Here is a 6000-nt window from a genome sequence, read left to right as displayed (position 1 = left end):
ACCCAACTGGACATTGACGATGTCCTCTGCGGCAGTGCTTGATCAGCTCCGGGTCCACGGCTCAAACTAAACTCTGCGCTTCATTTACCAATGCTTTTTTGTTATTTCTGCTTTAATACGTGTTACAATAATGGAGTCAGCTGTTTAACTATTATACATCGACCTGAGCTTATCCTCTCACTTTATGGCTGTTTAAAGTAATGTGAGTACCACAGTTAACTGTTACGAAACGGAAACTCTACCCGATCTTGTGGGGCAGGGAGGGGAGGGGCACCTTTTAACTCATGATGTGATGATGGTCAGGTATCCAACGGCGATGGCTGTCATACATGGCTGATGCACGATGACATTGTCCATCAGCCCAACCATAACTAGAGTAAAGTTTAGCCAGCCCTGCATCATCTTCTGGTTGTTTTTGTGTTTTTAAGTGGTTGGATTCAATAAAAGAGCTGAGCGTCCAAAAAATATGGTGGACACAAGAAAGACATGTTGCTGGATTCTTAAGGTAACAACTTATCTTGGTTGGTTATGAAGAAGGATCATATCAATATATAAATATACACAAATATTTGTTTTGAAATTCAGTTCTGTTGTTAACCTGGTTCTTGTCAAATATGTCCATAGCTACCGCAAGAATTGCTCCAGAACATTCTTTTGGAGGTAGTTCTGGACGCCGGAGACATGGCATATTTGACGCTTTCTCTGGTTTGTTGGAAAGTAAAAAATACCGTAAGCCAGGACACTTTCCGGAAAAAGGCACACTTTTTGTGGATATTGAGTAAGAAATATTGTATTTTACAAATTCAATTTAAATAAGCTTGCTAAATTAAACCTTAGGCTTATTGTTTTATACTTTCTTATTACAGGTGTGGACACAAATTGGTTTGACCATTCCGAGTCCTATCGCGAGGAGATGTCCACCATGTTTTGCATTTCGTCTTGTCAGTTTTGCAGAACGCAATTCAAAGATTGTTCAGGTTGGCATACAATGACATACTGTAGATAAAGAAGTTCTGTATTTCTGCTTCAGATGCTTTCAGTGCTTACATAGATTGTGAGATAGATTATATTTCCTCAAAAATGTATCAGTGCACGTCACTCAGTTAGCTTTAGACAATCAAGTGCTGTCACCATTTATTTTTTTCAAAGTAATCTAAACTATAGATGGCTGCCACCTGTAATTGGTTCGATCTAGAGAGAGTGAAAGTCCAGATTTTACTGAAGAAAAAGGAAATAATTTTGTATTCTCAAATTTAGCTGAAAAATAATAATTGCAGCTTCTTGCAATTTGGATATTGCAGTTTCAACTAAAAATACCAGGATGTCCCACTACATCATGTAAGCAGGAATATATGTGTACAATTGACTTTTGACTCACATTAATATATTAAAGCAGCTTCCAAACAGACAATTATCTAGTGCTCAATGTGAGTATCAGTAGTCTCACACAGTTAAAGACAAACTCTAAATTAATATATTTATAACTGTAATGTAATTGTGTGGTGGTTGCCGCCATTTCATGCAACAGTTGCACTCCATAGCCAGCTGCTGTTGTCACAGTAGTCAGCCGTTTATCCGTAGCTAAATATTTTGCCCCGTTGACACTTTTTTGGTCTGTCTGCTAAGTTTGGCTGAGCTGAAGTCCCAGTTATTGTCACAGTATGCCACTGATCAAGTTAGCAACCACCTTTTTTCAATGAGATGTAAAAATTATATAATTAAACATTTTGTTATTCACTGACATTTAATCATTATAGAACAACATTTAAAAAGTATCTCTTTTTTAAACTAAAACTTTAAGGACTTTAAGAAGAAGGACTAAGATGTGTGAAAAAAACTCAACAGATTTAGGGATTTTAGGAATCATGCCTATTGAGGTTTGTGGGCTATTGTAATATCTGCAGGGCTGGTGGAATAAAATCCAGGTAACTGTAGAGCTAATAAGGGAAGTGGCTTGCCAGTCTTTTCACAATTCCAAAATATGGTGACAGCCTGTATATAGATTTTTTAAAGTTGAATTTAAATATCACTTAACCATAGTATTGAAGATAGCAGATCATTCATAACATTATACATACAAATGATCGAAATCAAATGTATTATTACATTTACAGCCTTCTGTAGATCAGATGTTTCACTTTTGTGTTCAGGATACGTAGGAGATGGGAAAAGAGGTGTCATTCAGGCTATGTACTCCGAGCATCCTCACCCTGGGTTCTGCAGCCATCTTTGCTCAACGAACGCTGGGAATTTTGAGTAGGAGGTACCTGGTGTTAAGCAGTGGTGTAGTGGACGTTGGACGCGGGGGTGTGCCGTAGCCCCACTTATTTGGAGCATGATCTTTCTAATAAATATAAAATCATTGCCAGTGTTATCAGTTGCAAGTGTGTATTTGTTGTAATAATGACGAAAACATAATACATTTCACAGTAATTATAATAAAAAATAAAAACGATTTCCTTAAAAAAGTATGATTCATCATCACGCTCGTGACCCCGCGGTCACTGACACACCCACGACGAGCCAGCTCGCCGCGCCCGCCGATTTTGCGGCAGCTCTTTCCCTCAAGAACACTAACGAAAAAGCTCTATAATGGCAGGCTAACATGTTTTACTTGACTTATTTTCTAAAAAGAATATAATTCACAAGAAGAAAGAGGCTAGCACCGAAGCTACAAGTGAAGCTGCTAGTAATACATCATCAGAAGAGCCCAGTGGCGTAGCTGTGGGTGGGCCCGGGTGGGCCTGGGCCCACCCACATGCACGTCTGGCCCACCCACAGCCAATCAGCGCTTCATAGCGCAGAGCCGGGAAGCCCAGAAGGAAGTGCCACAAACTGCAGTTCATCTAGTGGCCGACAGGGGATGGATGCAAAAAGGAGCAATTCCCATAGACCCCCATGTTAAAATGCCCAACTTTACAGCAGAAATAAACATGTTTCTAGCCTGGATCCACTGCTGTGACGTTGATGTGGAGTGGTGGGTGACAGTGCTTTTTGTTCTTGAAGTCGACAATGATCTCTTTTGTTTTATCGACATTCAGGATCAGGTTGTTGGTGTTACACCAGTCTGTCAGATGTTTCACCTCCTCCCTGTAGGCCTGTTCGTTGTTGTCCCTGATGAGTCCCACCACTGTTGTATTGTCCGCGTACTTTATGATGTGGTTGGTACTGAACCTGGAGCATAAGCATAAGCGCTATCGATAAAAGTAGTAGTACCGTTGTGTACCCTATGTGGATGTCAGTTTTACACACATTCTGAGGCCGCCGTGCCTATGTTTTTTGTTTTCACTGCTAATTTATGCTTATGTTCAATTAGTGCATTAAAAAATAATTAAAATAATTAATGAAGTTTCAGCTCAGACCCCACGCTTAATATGTCTCCCCCTGGCCCACCTACATTTCTCCAGGCCCACCCACACAATAATTCATGGCTACGCCACTGGAAGAGCCGCCTAAAGACGTGGATAATTAGCTGCGCTAGCAACGTTCCCCTGACTAGCTCAAGCTCACCTTTCCCAGAGGTATGGACGGAGGAGATGTGGCGGAGGAAACAAGAGGAATACCCGTGGAGAGACTGCAAAGCTGGGAAACTGGGCTGCAAAGTTTGTTCATCCATTTCGGATTTATCAGTCTTCAAAACCCAAGGTGTGTGTGTGTGAAAAGCAGCGCTGTCTGCTTATTTGCAATGTAGGCTAGGCCTAATCAGAATAATGTCAAGTCCAGATTCAATGTTGTTTGCATAAGTATGGCTATATTTTTAGGACAACTTTGGACATTTTGTTTGTTTGTTATGAGTTTTAAATAGATTTTGAAGAGAGAGAGAGAGAGAGACACACACAGATCATTAGTTAATGGGTAACTACTGTTTTAGTAACGGTAAGGTAATCATTAGGTAATGGGTAACTACTGTTTTTGATTGCGTTCCTTGAGTTTACCGTACCCAAACGGCCTAAGTAATGGTAAGGTAAATCGGATCCACCTCCACCAGTTGATCCAGGGTGGGACCCAAGCCAGCCGAAGATGGCAGGTTTAAAAGTGCCCTGCTGCAGCGGACCATTGCTTCAATCAAAGTCTCCCAGGAACTCCTCATTAAGTAACCATTAACGAATGATTCATTAATACAGTACCCCAGTCTGTTTACCAGTAACTAACCATTAGTTCACTCAGGAACTCCTCATTAAGTAACCATTAACGAATGATTCATTAATACAGTACCCCCCAGTCTGTTTACCAGTAACTAACTAACCATCCATCGCAGTCACTGAGGAACTACTCATTAAGTAACCATTAACGAATGATTCGTTAATACAGTACCCCCCCAGTCTGTTTACCAGTAACTAACCATAAGTTCACTGAGGAACTACTCATTAACTAACCATTAACGAATGATTCATTAATACAGTACCCCCCAGTCTGTTTACCAGTAACTAACTAACCATCCATCGCAGTCACTGAGGAACTACTCATTAACTAACCATTAACGAATGATTCATTAATACAGTACCCCCCCAGTCTGTTTACCAGTAGTTAACTCAGGAACTCCTCATAAAGTAACCATTAACGAATTATTCATTAATACAGTACCCCAGTCTGTTTACCAGTAACTAACCATTAGTTCACTCAGGAACTCCTCATTAAGTAACCATTAACGAATGATTCATTAATACAGTACCCCCCAGTCTGTTTACCAGTAACTAACTAACCATCCATCGCAGTCACTGAGGAACTACTCATTAAGTAACCATTAACGAATGATTCGTTAATACAGTACCCCCCCAGTCTGTTTACCAGTAACTAACCATATGTTCACTGAGGAACTACTCATTAACTAACCATTAACGAATGATTCATTAATACAGTACCCCCCAGTCTGTTTACCAGTAACTAACCATCAGTTCCTCAATCGCAGCCACTGAGAAACTACTCATTAACTAACCATTAACTATCTAGTAGTTCCTTATAGTAACTAAGCACATTTTGTGTACCTTATTGTAAAGTGTTACCACTTTAGCTTTACAGTGCAGTTAGGCTTTCTATATACCCTGTTAACAGCCAAAGATCAAAACTGGTGACCCTGAGTCACAGAGGTGCAGAGTTCAGCAAGGTGACAGCTGAGGGGAAGAAGTGGTTCCTTATGCTACCTCGACACGATGAGAGATTTGCTCTTACACAGTTCACAGCGAAACTGATTGATCATGAGAAGGCCTGCTGGTGCTACAATGGAGGGTCCTGTCTTGTCTCAGAGGGTACTATAGGGCTGTATGTGCAATATTACCTTTAAAGGTGATGATATGTCAATGTTTTATTCATATTTAACTTCTGCTTTCTACCAAGGAGCTAAAGAAAAGTGATTATAGGTTAAACGTCATATTAGCAGCAAGGAGAACCAGAAGTAACGGAATTTGTGTGAAGGGGCGATTCAGGCTGGTAGTAGAACCTCCTGTCTTTTTGATTATCATTGGAGTTGTGATTGTGATGCACCTTTGAAGTCACTGGTTTTATTTTAATGTATATCTTCACAACATCAGCTCAGTGAATTAACATGGTACATTCATAACTGTGATGTTCTAAGGGAAGCAATTACAATGAGGAACAACTCTTTTGAAGTTAGCCAGATAAAATCCAATATGTGTATATACTGTAGGAGGAGAACCAGTACGAGACAAGTTCAGATATAAAAAGCCTCTGTCCTGATTTATCAAGTGAAATCACATGAGCGGTCGTGCTAATACAGACTTCTGTCCTGAAGAAGCACCAGTAGAAAATAATGAATAATCCTAAACATGTGTGGGTTTCTCTGATTTCCCTGGAAAAAGATAAAAGTACATTTATCATGTTTCACCACCCAATAGGTCAACCTTAACTTGAAGCTATTACTTTGCAATTACAGCGGGCACTGATACATGCATAATCACTCATTTGGACTATCGACTTTCCCCATTGGCAAGAAGCGTTGTTTTGCTCCACAGATTTTTAATACTCTGGTGGAATCTAGCACTA

General features: G+C 40.1%; 1 long non-coding RNA gene across 1 annotated transcript; it reads left to right on the top strand.

Moving 5' to 3' along the window:
• The first annotated feature begins 426 nt into the window (after window positions 1–426).
• Window positions 427–2325, top strand: LOC117556063. The gene is made up of 4 exons (XR_004570490.1): window positions 427–505; window positions 625–778; window positions 867–977; window positions 2151–2325. It is a non-coding gene; the product is annotated as an uncharacterized LOC117556063 (long non-coding RNA).
• The last annotated feature ends 3675 nt before the right edge of the window (window positions 2326–6000 follow it).

This window comes from Gymnodraco acuticeps, unplaced genomic scaffold (assembly GCF_902827175.1).
Source record: "Gymnodraco acuticeps unplaced genomic scaffold, fGymAcu1.1, whole genome shotgun sequence".
In the NCBI taxonomy this organism is placed as follows: domain Eukaryota; kingdom Metazoa; phylum Chordata; class Actinopteri; order Perciformes; family Bathydraconidae; genus Gymnodraco; species Gymnodraco acuticeps.
Note: the sequence above shows the minus strand (reverse complement) of the source record. Positions and strands in the feature narration are given on the sequence as shown.